The sequence below is a fragment of the Tachypleus tridentatus genome, chromosome 9, assembly GCF_004210375.1.
Source record: "Tachypleus tridentatus isolate NWPU-2018 chromosome 9, ASM421037v1, whole genome shotgun sequence".
NCBI classification, from domain to species: domain Eukaryota; kingdom Metazoa; phylum Arthropoda; class Merostomata; order Xiphosura; family Limulidae; genus Tachypleus; species Tachypleus tridentatus.
This window is the reverse complement of record NC_134833.1, coordinates 93,962,058-93,977,668: the sequence shown is the minus strand read 5'-3', so window position 1 is coordinate 93,977,668 and position 15,611 is coordinate 93,962,058.

The window sequence follows — 15,611 nt, the reverse complement described above, 5'->3', positions numbered from 1 at the left end:
ACTTGTGTTCTTAGTTGTATTAAGAAACATTTGAAGTGTGTATCAATTTAGGAAGGTCACAAAGTTCACAACTGTTTATATATTTTTTATAATAAAAACGGTCATTCTTTCATTCAGTCTTATTGAAATATTTCCTTTTTTTCTCTTTATCAAGGATTATTTCTTTTTCGCTTAATATAGAATAAAGTTGTAAAAGTAAGAAAAAAAATAAAGCCCTTTCGCACAGTTATTTTAAATTACTTTACGCATGTATATATATATATATATATATACCCTGAACGAAGTAGTTCGAAAATATGACATCACAACCTGTAAACAATTTGAAACTATAACTTATCCATAATTCTACACATCAACAACTGTATTAAACTCAAAGTTTTTGTTGTTGTTTTTTTGACATGTTTCTCTTAATTCGTTCCAATGTGTATGTGGTAAAAAAAATACGTGAAGTATAAGTACGATTTTTACTTTAAGCGTAGTTTGAACGTCGTGTAAACAATATTATTTGTCCAGAACTGAACGTGAAAGATATGTATGTAGAAATTAGTTATTTTGTAACATTTATTTGCCAATTTTCGAAGATCAAACCATAACACATTTGAAAGTTTAAATTAAAACTAATTTAAAACATATATAATACGATATATAATATTCAAATTCATTGCTTATCACTGTAACTTTCAATTTACGATGCTCCAGTGTCACAGTGGTATATTTAAGGGCTCGTACTGCTAGAAAGCAAGTTTCGATACCCGAGGTGGGCAGAGCACAGATAGCCGTCTGTATAGCTTTGTCCTTATTAACTAAACACCAAAACTCAATTTACGATTTTACAATACTTATACGTTTGATGAAAATAAAATAACACAAACAGCATAATTTGAAGAAAAAATAACAAAATCAGAAAGATTTGGTTAAAAAAACAACAAAACGAAATAATCAGCAGTAGAAAACAAAAATTAACAATAGAGTCAGCATAACTTGAAAAAGTATAATAAAATAATAGAGTAAGTAAAATTTGAAGAAAACAAAGCAAAAACATTACAGGATCAACCGAATTTGAAAAAAAAAAAGGAACAGAATCTGTAAAATTTAAAGAAAACAAAATATTTTAACAGAATCAACGAGGACCGGTATGGCCAGGTGGTTAAGGTCTCGGGTTCGAATCTCCGTCCCACCAAACATGCTTACCCTTTCAGCGGTGGGGATGTTATAATGTTACGGTCAATCTCACCATTCGTTGGTAAGAGTAGCCCAAGAATTGGCGGTGGGTTGTGATGACTAGATGCTATTCCTCTAGTTTTACACTGCTAAATGTAGGGACGGTTGGCGCATATAGCCCTCGTGTAACTTTATGCGAAATTCAAAACAAACCAGAATCAGAGGAATTTCAAGAAAAAGCACAATTGATAAAACTTAAAGAATTTTTTTTTAAATTTCGTACAAAGCTACACGAGAGCTATCTGCGCTAGCCGTCCCTAATTTAGCAATGTAAGACTAGAAGGAAGGCAGCTTGTCATCACCACCCACCACCAACTCTTGGGCTACTCTTTTACGAACGAATAATGAGATTGATCGTCGCATATAACGCCTCCACGGCTAAAAGAGCTAGCATCTTTGGTGCGGCGGGGATTCGAACCCGCGACCCTCGGATTACGCGTCGAACGCCTTAACCCACCTGGCCATGCTGGGCCATATCTAAAGAAAAAATTATGAGAGAAAGCGGAATCCTGAAGAAAAATAATATTGCAATCAGCAAAATTTGAATAATTTTATTGCGAAAGTAAGCAATATCTAAATATTTCAGGACAGCTGGTATGGGTATTAACACTTTTACTAATAAAGCAGAGAACAACATTTCGACGTTCTTGGATGACCTATTATCGAATGTTCAAAGACATGCTAGTGTTTTTGAAAACCTTATATCGTTGATTCTTGCTCTCAAGAATCTTCTACAAATTTAGAGAACAACAATATAATTCACATGCATCAAACTGAAACAAACATGAACATTAACATAAATACATAACAGTAAATCAGTTACAACCGGTGTGAGACCACTCGTTATTCTATGTAAAGCATATAAAAATAGAGATTTCACACAGTTGTATTGACCTTTGTGGTAACAAGGGGATCTAATGTTCTATATGAATCTTTATACATCTGCAAAATGTATATTCCAGAAATAATGTACAGAGTGATATTTCAAACAAGAACAACAAAGGAAGTACAATTATGCAGATTTACAAATTAATAAAAACTATTTGTACAACGCAATATATCTTTAGTTTACAGGACATCTTGAAATAAGACTATAGCTGGCTGCAGGGGTGAAGAGAAAACTGGTTCTTGCACAACTACATGATGCAAAGATTAAAGCAAGAATAACGACGTATTTTATAGTTAAACCAGGATCATAATGGGGCATTCTATAATCCTTAGTTTTCTTGTGTCGATAGTCATTTGAAAATAAACATGTAAGGAAACCTTGCTTATACTAGTTTGTACAGTCTCTGTTTGACCAGGTGAAATGTAATTAGCTCTACTTCACAGGAGAGACCAAAACCGCTCAAGCAGGAATTCACTTCTATGAAGTCGCCATTGTAGTAAGTAATGTTTACTTAAGCAGAATATTAGCGTATGCTTATGACCTTCATACAACCAGTTTACCATAAAAATGCTACCTACAGACAGAACACTTGCACAAAAATGTGTATATATAAATAAAGATATATTCTATTCTCATTATGAAAGGATAAACTAATTATACCAATATCATAATATTGCATTACAGGTGATATTATGATTTCCTTTTTCCTTTAATGTTACTTTTGTTATTAGAGTCCCAGTAATGTCATTGGATTACAAACAATTTGGTCACAAATAATTTAGAAAAATGTGACCAAAATCCAATGGAATTAGACCACATCAATAATTCAGTGGTTAGTTAAAATATTATGTTCATAATTTTGTGTATGCTTCAGAATAAGATTTGAGAAAATATACATTACAGTGTTACTTAACAACATATGGCAGCGAAACGGTTCTGTAATTTATCCAGAGTTCGTGTAAAAGATTATTTAAAATGCGAAAGAAGATTAAGAATTATTAGGATTTCTAACCAGACACGCAGTCAGGAACACACATACCTAACGGATTTGAGACTTAGCTAACAGGGAAAGAACTAATAGACAATAGAGAAATAATCTGTGATTATGTTTTAATAACTCTTAGTATTCGTAAATCTAACAAGAGAGAATTCTCAATAGTAGCGACTGTAATTAGATATCAAATCGGTCAAGAGATGGAAATATGAGTTAAAAGTTTGTACTTGAAAAAAACAACACAACAACCTCAAATTTATTCTATGAGCCGCTAGAAACAGGAAGTAGAATCCAGAATACTGTTTACAGTTACAGCTTTTACAGTTGTTTTTCAGAATAGATATAACGTTTCGATCACTGATATGATAATTCTAAAATACACAAGTTTTAATGGTAAAGTTTTTTGATAAGATGGGTAGTAAATTACACTAGTTTGTACAGTCTCTGTTTCACCAGGTGAAATGTAATTAGCTCTACTTCATGTATGGATGCAAAATTTCAGGTTTCTAGATTTTTCCTTCTTGAAGCTACAGCAATCACATTTCCTTTCTTTATGTTTTTTCACATAAAAAAGATGCGCACGCTCATGCACGTAAGCACGTAGATAAGTAATAATACCTACGCGCACACCCTGAGGGTCCACTTAGTATCGGTGTAAAATTTAAGTATTAAGTATTGTTGTAACCTGTATCCTTACGAATATTATTATAAGGCATCCACATATTTATGAATATACTATATTAATTACTATATTGAACTACTGATCGGGTATAATTCCATCAGTTTTATAATAACATTTTACTAAACTACTTACGACCAAAGTGTTTGTGGACTAATGATATTATTGATGTTTCCTTGCCGTTAAAACTTGTGTACTTGAGAATGATCTCACCAGTAATCAAAACGTCCTACCTTTCCTGATAACAAACCTTACTTTTTGTAAAAGCTGTAATTGTAACGTTACATGATTGATCAGAAAGTAAATTCAAAACGAAATTATTAAAATCTAGAATGCTTGAATCAGTTTACACTATTTAACTATTTGGCAGCTATAGCAATAGATTTTTAGGCTACCGTATATTTCTGCTTAAGAAAAGCATAAATTATTACTTTTGTCTATGCCACAGAGACTATTTTCCAATATTAAAAAAAACAAATCATAAGTTGATATACGGGTAATAGATTTTAGTTATGCGTCTGGTAAAGAAACATAGGTTGAACGTTTACGTATAAATATGGAAATATATGTACCATACAAATAAAGTGTATTTTTAAACAAGTTACTGAAACTTTATTTCCTTCCTTGTAAGTAAAGTGTTCTTTCAAACGAGAGTATCCAATGGGTTAAGGATTACAAGGGTACTTACACAATAAATAATGTCAGTGTGCGTTCACCGGATGAAGAGAAGGATCATTCTCTAAGGACATGGCCAAAGTCCCAAACTCTTTCGCCTCAGCCCTGTTTTTAACATTGCAGTTAAGTTTACTATACTTTTCATTTTAAAATTCGTTTTTGATCTAATACGCATACCGTAACTTGAGAATAAGCCCTCGAATAACATTTGCACTGAATTTTGAAGATTATATTTACTTATATTTAATTTTTAGATTTTTTTGTGATTAAGCACAAGGCTACACAATGCGTTATTTGTGCTGTATCCACCATGGGTATCGAATCGAAACCAGACTTCTTGCGTTATTAGTCCAAAGATTTAATTAGCGCTGTGCCACTCGTGGAGATGGAGCAAAACATTTACTGTGATTAATTCCATTAAGTTGTCACTAAACGTCCGATCATTAAAGTTTGAAATACCACCGATATGATTATCAAATTTAAAATTACTGTACGAATTTTTAACAGTTATTAGGTTCCACGCAGAGTAATTCAACACGTGCTTGTAAATTACTTTTTTTTTCAGTTGTACAAGGGCCCGGCATGGCCAGATAGGTTAAGGCATTCGAATCGTAATCTCAGGGCCGCGGGTTCGAATCCCCGTTGCTCCAAACATGTTCACCCTTTCAGCCGTGGGGGTGTTATAAGGTGACGGTCACTCCTACTATTCGTTGGTAAAAGAGTAGCCCAAGAGTTGGCGGTGGGTATTGAGGACTAGCTGTCTTCCTTCTAGTCTTCCACTGCAAAATAAGAACGGCTAGCGCAGATAGCCCTCATGTAGCTTTGCGCGAAATTCAAAAGCAAACAAACAATCAGATGTACCTGTCTGAATTAATTTTTAAGCCTATGAAATTAGGAATATCTAAACTAAGACGATCGTCCAGGAATATGGAATTTCTGTCTTAACAGATTTGTTTAGGAATGTGGATTTTCCATCGTAACGCGATTGTAAAGGGGTGTGGGTTTTTTGTCCCGGCGTGATTGCCCAAGAATGTAGTCTTTCCTCCAAACGCAACTGTTTAGGAAGGCGGTGTTTCCATCCTAATGCGACTGTTCTGAAACACGAGAATTCCCACCTGGAATTGGCTTGTGTATCACTTATAAAAGACAAATCAGTCATTCATAAAAAAGTATATCCTTTTCCAAAAATGTTCGTAAATGTAATATGAAGAAAACACCAAATACATCGTCAGTAACATGTGATAAGTTTGATTTCTGTTAATACGTTAATAAATCCTATTTAGTATCTAAAGAAAGGAAATATTTTTCAGGCGTATTCCGATCATGAAAATTCACTAACCGAATACGTTAAAAGAACTTTAAATCACTAACTAAATATTTATAAAATTTAACTAAATATAGAAGAGGAAATCACTATATGTGTTTGTTGTAATTCAAAGGTAGACAATAGACTATCTGCGTTTTATCATTTTAACTTTTGAAAACATTTGTAAATACATTTAATTCTATTTAACTTCAACTTAAAGCTCATTTTGTTATTTGTAAAACATCATTTAGTTCTAAATCAGTTATACCATCTTTATTTATTGACACAGCTCAGTGGTTAGGGCGCTTGACTTATCACTTGCTGGTTCGAATCCTTCTCAGCTTTGAGAGCGTTATAGTAAAATGGTAAATCTCACTATTCATTGGTAAAAGGATACCCAAACAGTTGGCGGTGGGGATAGTGAAGACTAGCTGTGGTGTTTTATTGTTAAATTAGGGACGGCTAGTGCAGACAGCTTTCGTGTAACTTTGCACAAAATTCCAATGAAACCATACCTTTATTCATTTAACTGAAAAGTTCTTGAAACACGGAATGTCAAACTTTTATGTATATTTATATACTGCCTGCGAATATAGAGTCACACAGTATTATACGAAAGTTTCATTGGTTATTTCAAAAGCCATCTCTGCGTAGCCGCTCCTAAGTTTGACCTGATAGACTAAAGGGAAGCCAGCTGATTAACAACATCAATGATCAATTTCTGGGAGACTATTGTTTGACCGCATATTGAAATTTAACTGTCACTTTTACAGCGTACCTATAGCTCTTAAGTGTATAGCGCTTTATATTGGCAGCAACGAAAGAAGAACAAAAGAAAATAAAAACGGTTTCGCAGTCAAAGTTCTATAAACATAAAACCATGTCTGACTCCAAGGCGGAAGAAAAGTGCACAGTTATAGGTGTGTGTGTGTTCATATATATAAACAGGTTCAATTACATTTATATAATATTATTATTATATTAAGGCATACAAAGATGGTCCTTATTCGATCGAAATGTGCCCGGCATGGCCGAGCGCGTTAAGCGTGCGACTCGTAATTCGAGGTTCGCGGGTTCGCATCACAGTCGCGCTACACATGCTCGCCCTTTCATCCGTGGGGGCGTTATAATGTGAGTTGGCGGTGGGTAGTGATGACTAGCTGCCTTCCCTCTAGTCTTACACTGCAAAATTAGGGACGGCTCAGGTTTCTCCTCCTGGTTGAGGGTTGTGCAGTAGGCTAACAATCTGCTCACTTAAAGAACCAGCCTGTTAAAGAATCCGCATGTGATTGCGGCCCTATGTTCCTTCATGGAATCGAGAGGTAATAATAATAATTCGATCGAAATGTTTTAATTTAGAAAATAATCTGCTTATTAATATTTCCATTATGTGTTTCTACATGCGTACGTTTAGTGTATGCACAACTTATTAAGCCTCTTTCTTTGGGTGGGGTCCGTGTCGGTATATGTCATCACTGATTCAAAATGTCTGTTAAGTGTCTAGTTTTTAAAATAACCCTGCGATTAAAGTACTTATCCAGTACAAGAATGGATAACTATTTTATAGGTCACATTTGTTATATCTATTAATATAAAGTTTCATCCATATTTAATGAGGTAATTACCATTTTCAGAAATTAAACTTCCTGTTCGTGAAAAAATAAAACTGAAGGGGATCAATGAGAATAATAAACAAGAAAGTCAATTAAATAAGTTACAATAGTTTCCTTGTGTATGCACTATTCAAAACAAAAACACGTAAATAAAACTGCTAAACGGTCTTGAAGCGTAACAAAAAATATTTTGTATCAGCTGCCACGTGCTCTATATTAATTAGTTTTTTCATTGTTTGTTTTTTAATTTCACGCAAAGCTGCTCGAGGGGGTATCTGCGCTAGCTGTCCCTAATTTAGTAGTGTAAGACGAGAAGGAAGGCAGCTGGTCATCACCACCCACCGCCAACTCTTGGGCTATTCTTTTACCAACGAATAGTGGGATTGAACGTAACATTATAACGCTCCCACGGCTGAAAAGGCGAGCAGGTTTGGTGCGGCGGGGATGCGAACTCGCGACCCTCAGATTACACACGCCTTAACCCACCTGGCCATGCCGGGCCGTATATTAATTAGTATTAGAACACAGGTTTTTCTCTCAGTGTTATTTTGCATATCATGCTTTATCCTGGAAATAATTTATGCATAAAATAATTGGAATAATTTTTTCCACGCTAAAAGGTAAACATTGATAATTATGAACTGAAACGCTGTTGACAGTAACATTATTTATTTTTAAACAGTTATTTTTAAAATAAATAATTATTTTTATGTTATTTTATTTTATTATGCTAAATGTTTCAACAGAAGATTACCCTGTTTTCTTCAAGCAAGAATAAAACAGACCAAACTTCTATTGACACATGTAATATGTTCCCAAAAACTAAAAACACTTAATTTCCATTACAACACTTTTCTGTCTATTTACTGTGATATTAGCATAATGTACTTCCATACACATGAAATATATTAGAAAATAACATCGTGTAAATTTATATTAATCACATTAAATGGTTTCATAAGACAACAAATGTGTATTCGAATAGCAGTGAGTTATATTTTGATATGTTATAAGTTTCTTTATAATAACGTGGGAGAAAACAGAGAATTCCAAATTACTCATCAATTTTAATTACAAACGATATTTTTACAGAAATATTTGATGAATATAAAAGGTACAAAGTATTTGTTTAGAATTAAGCACAAAGCTACACAATAGGCTATCTGTGATCTGCCCACCACGGGTATCGAAACCCGGTTTTTAGTGTGTAAGTCCGCAGACATTATGCTACTGGGGGGCAAAAGATACAAACATAATGCAATAGAAATAAATCATTATAAGAATATTTAGGATTATCAATACATTTAGAATAAGACAGCTATCATGGTCGTCCGGAGATGTTGTATCAAGTTTCAGTAATTTCAGCCTCAGCACGTAGCTTTGTGGTTGTACTAAGATTCACTATAGGAAACACCGGAATTATCTGGTATTGCGTCGCTGTTGTATTAACTACCTTTGGAGCGTCTCATTGCGGCTGACCTGCTACTAGAAAGGAAATAAATTTTCCTTTAATCTCGAAAGCCAGCAAGCGGCCACAACTTGAAGAGTTGACAGTAATTATTGTCAGCTAGTTTGAAACTACAGTATCTTACAACACACACCAGGCGTGAAACGAAAAGCTTTTACTACTCTACTAGAAAAAATTATGGTAGTTTATTACAGAGGCATTCATTTTATGTTGGCACGGCAAATTCAAAATCAGCAGGAAACGTTACCTGCCGAGGTCATTCGAGGTTTTTTCATACGATAGTTAAAAAAAACAACAACTTCCATTTTCATCTGGAAGATGTCAACAACACATCATCTCATTTTTTTTAGAAAATGTTGTTATTGAGGTTTTCAAAGTTTTGAACTAATTTCAAAGAACCTTGTTTATTATTAAATAAATAAGAATATATTGAACGCTAACTTTTATATCTGTGTGTTTTCTTATAGCAAATCCACATTTTGATATCGCCTGTGTCCACCGACGGGAATCGAACGCTTGGTTTTCAGCGTTGTAAATCAATAGACTTACCGCTGTACCAGCGACGGACGACTTTCATACGTAATGTTTAAAGTTGTTGACTGTTACTTAAAGTCATGCAAGGGTAAAATGCCAGGTGATTATAAAAATGGCATAAGCGTGAAATAAAAAAAAATATTTAATTATAACAACTGTATACAAGTTATACAAGAAAGTCGATATTCTTCTTTATCTGTATTGTAAAACGTATTTTGATTCTGTTGAAGAAATGTCGCTCATAATTATTATTTATATAAGATGTATGTCCAAAAATGGTAAACAAAATGCTTAATGACAAGCATCATGTTTTGGAAATAGTAGAACAATAGGATATACTATGAAGAAATACATCTATAGAACTAAGACCAGCGAACCAAAGAAAAGCAAAACACATTTTCTATTTTATTTTTAGATTATTTCACAACTGAATGCGTTTTTATGTCACGTAACTCGAACATACACCAGAATTCATACAAGAAGTATATTTTAAGAATTCTAATTAATGTTTTAAAAGGATGAAATATTCAAAATATTAAGGAGCGTTCACATGGTGCAAAAAGAAGGTAAAGACAGTGTGGAGTTCATAAGACAAATACCTCAAATTGGAAGATGTAAAATAAAATGCAACACGAGCGTAACATCTAGTATGGGCGCTTATTTAGCACATCCATCAGGACGAATGTTTCTAAAACTTTCCTCTAGATTACTAAACATTTGTTTGTAGCTTTCCTGGAGTTTATTTTATTCTTCTTACTGTTACTGGACTTTTTTCCATTCTGTTTCTATAATAATAATAATTTTATTATTAGAACTTTGACATATTTTTTCAACAGTTTACAAAGTTTAATTACAGGTGACAATAATATATAAGTCTGTGGAATTATTATAAATATATTTAAAGATATTATCGATTATGTTCCCAGTATAACGACATACGGGTCTGGGACATTTCATTACGGACAGCTTTTGATATGGATTTTTTGTAGCGACATTTAAGTTACCGTTACATCGTTTTAAAAAGTTTCGTCGAGAGTAATTGTTTATGATTGATTACTTTTGATACTAAATTCATCACTACCATTTTAATTCTTGAAACATGTTTTCCAACAAATACAGGAGTTATCTAAGAGGGGTGACTTCACTCTATAAGTTGAGAATTTATAATTATTTGAACATGATTTTTCATAGATTACAAAACCTTATGAAAAGCGAAGACTACGGAAAAGATTTGTAATCATAGATATATTAATGCAATTGATTAACTTAATTGTCAAGGTTTTATTGACATTTTCAAACAGGTTTATTCACAAAAACTTACTATGAAAAATATATTTTACTAATAACAAAGCGCATTCTCTGAATTTGTATGCCCACATCGTCATTCAAACATTTACGTTCAAAGTTTACAATAAATTATAAATTCTTAATTATAAGCTTTACATTTTCCGAATCCATAACAGCTATGTTACAGTGCTTATTGTTTACTGCTTATTATATATTTCAAAGTTTATCCAATATTGCATTATTTCAGGACAGACCTAATAAATTCATTTAACGTTTCACGAACAACGTTTCTCCTCCGTTCCTCCCCTGTTTCTTCTGAGTTTTTCCTCTAGCATTATATTTTTATTTGCGTTAGATATCTTCTCATACTTCTTTGTCAGATTTGCCATTTCGTTGATTCCATTTTTAAATATCTTATTATAATATTATTAATGCATATTTTTCAATCTTACTCTATATAGCATGAGGGCACATACACAATATTTCTTACCTACTTTTATCTAGTATACTGAACTTTTAAAGTTTAATTTTTTTCCAAAAACAAATAGCGTATGCACAATTTCAAACATTTTCCCCCTTTTTTTTTTCCACAATAGCGAGCTCTTGAAAGCTAATTTTCTTTCACTCTAGTTTCATGTTTTGCTGGTTACAAAACCATTTTTAAAACTAAAAGAGCAGGTGATATCTAAAGGGCGTAACTTCTCTGTTATTTTACAAAGGAATACTGAACAATGACTGAATTTCGTACGTACTATGAGAGTGTAGTCGATGTTTTAATAATGGGTAGCTCTCTCAGCTTTAACAAAATTTAGAGCTGGTGAATATTATTTACTTTCCAGCAACACTAATGTCTTTTTTAAAGCTACTTTTATTAACATTATTAATTATTGTATTTGTTTTAACTAATTATTTTTATAACGTCTATTTCAAATTGGCATTCAAATATTTGTAAAAAAAAGCACAAAAACAAAGAGGGATTTCTTCAGAGGTTAAGTACTTAAAAATTGTCAGTTTAAAGTTACTGTTTTAAACGTAAACCTCACTAATACCTTGAGGCATTAGTGAGGTTAAGGTAAATATGTACATAATGCTTAACATTGATAACCCGGTTTGTTAATGTTTTGCTGGATGTCAATAAACGGATATTTAAGATAGCGACTATGAATTATCAGATTTGTTTTTATGGCACTTTTGAGGCAGTAACATGAGACAGCAACCTCAAGCTGTATGGTTATATTAAAACTGCCCTCCATTCGCTAAGCAATTGGGTTGAAGGCTTAGAAAGCCAAAATTCGGGTTTAGATACCTAGGATGTGCAATACATACATGATCCATGATGTGGTAACTTTGGGTCTAACAACAAATAAATATATTAAGCTTTAATAACGATAATGTAATACCTAATAAATAGCGCAATTGTTGATATTGGCAGGTTGGACATTAGATTATTCAGTGAAAAGAGCAGACCACGTAACTATGTGTGTGTGTGTTTTAAAAGGAAAGTTGCATCATTGTATCTGCTCTGTCCACCGAGAGGAATCGAACCCCTGATTTTAGCTTTGTAAATCCGAAGACTTACTGCTATCCCAGCGGTGTATAGATCACGTAATACAAAAAAAACGAATATTGAATTTAAAAGTAATTACACGTTGGCCAAATTTTCATTCCCGTTGTTATATTACATAAAGAGTAGTATGTGTATAATGGGGATTTAGACATTTTGTTATAAACAGTTGATTATTGGCACATTGTTTGTTTGTAAATTTCGCGCAAAGCTACACCACAGCTATCTGCGCTAGCCATCCCTAAGTTATCAGTCTAAGGCTAGAGGGAAGGCAGCTAGTCATCACCATCCACCGCCAACTCTTGGGCTATTATTTTACCAACGAATAATGGGATTGATCGTCACATTATATCGCCCCCACGGCTGAAAAGGCGAGCATATTTGGTGCGACAGGGATGCGAACCCGCAACCCTCAGATTACGAGTCGCATGCCTTAACCCACTAAGCCATGCCGGGCCTCAATGGTTTTGTTTTAAAACAGAATGAATGTAAAGATCGTGTATAGCATGTTTAAAATAGTTTTATGGATGTGAAGATCCTGTATAGCATGTTTAAAATAGTACTATGGATGTGAAGATCCTGTATAGCATGTTTAAAATAGTTTCATGGTACAAGAACTCGATAGATCTTGCTTCGTAAATGTGTTTAGCAAAAGAAGGAGTACGAATATCCGATATCGTGACTGTTTAAATAGTGCAGTGACGTGTTTGTGTTTTTTATAGCAAAGCCACATCGGGTTATTTGCTAAGCCCACCAAGGAGAATCGAACCCCTAAGCGTGTTAAATCCGTATGCTTACTTCTGTACTACAGATGAACTGGTGCAGTACTAGGAGAAGTTTGTTGGAGGATCTTCCTTCATAGACCATGTAGTAATCGTTTATCTGACATGATTTCGAACTCGGGAAGGTTCTATTGATGGCACATTCTGAGACACTGCCAGAGTAATGCCTTCCAAGTTTGATGCACTTGTATAATTATGCAGTGGAAATTTATTTATGTTCCAGTGTAACTTTAACTTGCACTATTATTTTGAGTTCTTTAATTTCAGCCCTGTCAGGTCATCAGCAGCCACCATAATCTTACGAAAAAACATAACTTGTAGGCTATCCACATTTACAATAGATACGTAGATAAAATTTTCAGACATTTCATGTCTAAGTTATAGAACTAACTAAGCTTTTAAGATTCTTCAGCACCATAGTTGTCTGACCAAACACATTAACTATCCTTAAGGAAAAGGTTTTGATGATACTTTTTGTTAGAAGTTAGTGACATCCTGGATGTCTTCTGTATTAAGCCATTGTTTGAATCAGAAGGTATATTATCTTCGCATTTGGCCTTTAAGCTCATATTAGTGAAATATTAACCAGTTTTGTATGTTTTCTTTTAACGTACTTAGTTCTCTCCTAATTGCCAGAGGTAAACATAATCTTATATTTCATATAGATTTGCTGTATTTCATTGAAATAATCAAATAAAGCAGGCATTAGTTTAGTATTTGATCTTGAGAGTCACAGGTAAAATGTTACATAAATATGCCATTTTTGCAAGGTTTTGACATATGTGTGATCACACATTTGCATCTTGTTTCCATTGTATCTGTATTGTGTTTACATTCTATCATTATTTCCATTAAAGCGCGTGTGACAAAACCCTTTTTATTTTCTTTCAGGTTCTGATGTGGCACTAGTCCATAGAGGTGAATCAACCAATTCATCTAAACACAGAAGGGAAGATGATGAAATTTCCCAGTGTATTATTTACCAAGAGGACGGAAAAGTACCTCTTCGCCCTTCTCCATTAGAAGTTGGAAAGGTTAGACTAGTGAAGGTTACCAAAGGAAGACAAAAGTTTTAAGTTACAGATTCATTTCATGTTATTGATAGTATAACTGGACTTTCTGAACGTTGTGACAAGGGAGATCTTATTAAATAACATGAAACTTGATTCTGCAGATTCACAGCTGAAAGCAAGCTGCAACGGCTGATAATGGTCTTAAGAACCTGAAGCAATGAGACAAAAGCCAGTAAAGTACAGTTCAATACCTTCGTTTGACTGCATTCTGAGTAAGTTTTGTCAAACACTTTGCAAACACAAACCCGTATATAATGTAGTTTGTTGAAATATTGCTTTCTGTGTGTGATTTCTTCTTCTGTTATTAATAACAGAAATATATGGAAACATTACTAACTCTGTGTATGTTTATTTTTCTATTATCAACAATGTAAATAGAAATACTGCTATTTTTATCTATGTTTATTCTCTATTATTAATAATGTGAGCCATAGAGAAGTGATAAGAGTGATTGCTTATTTTTCTGTTATTAAAAATGGAGGCTAAAGATATACTGCCATCTATATAGAAACATTGCTACCTGTGTGTAGATTTATCATTCTATTATTAATAATATTAACTATAAAAATTTGTGTGTATGTTAACTATAGAAACATTTCAATCTTGTGCATGTTTATTCTTCTATTACTAATAATGTGAACTATAGAAACACTGCTACCTGTGTGTGTGTTTAACTGTTATTAGCTCTGGGAAAAACCAGATAGATTTTTTTCCTTGAGTAACAATGTTATAGAATTGTTCGTCATGTGTATAGTTAAAACGTACTGTGACAAGTCCCATGTGAAATGCAACGATCTAAAACCTGTAAGACGGATAGGTGAAATTTTTTCTCGTAACAGTTATCTCCACGGTCAATTACCTGTAAAAGATCTTAACATAGTATCCAATTTTTAATTCATGCCTGAGGTGGTAAAGTCAAAAACGTCTATATGTAGAAACTTATTTCGTTTCATTATGTGATGGGTTTTTCCTCCCATTTTAAAGGAAAAATATGTACAGGACTATTTTAACTGACTTTTTCGTTACATCAATACCATCTAGTCCTCCTGTTTATTCAGTCATGTTTGTCAGTCAATGAACGGGAACAACAAGTTCAACATGAATGTCTGAAATTATTTTTTTTAAAAAAGTAGTTACATCTATAAAGAAAAAAACAAACTTATACCATAACATGAGTTTTGTTGAAGCTATATATCCCAGCTTTGATATAGGAAGGTAAATATTTTAATAAAATATAAATAATTAGCGTAGGAGGTCTTAAAATTATTATTGCGTTAAACTATAGTAATTTTATTAGTGTTGCCTACTATACGATTCCAGCAGGTAATTCTCGAACATATAGCAGACTTTTAATTTACGTCAAACGCTTTTTAAAATATAAATTTAACGTCTATAATGAGGTGAATATTCGTCTCATACGTGTGTAGAATAATATTAACTTGATTTTTCTTTTAATGTTAACATATTTATTCGGTGTGATGTGATACATATTTTGGAAGGTTAGACATACATGTGACAGTATTTAA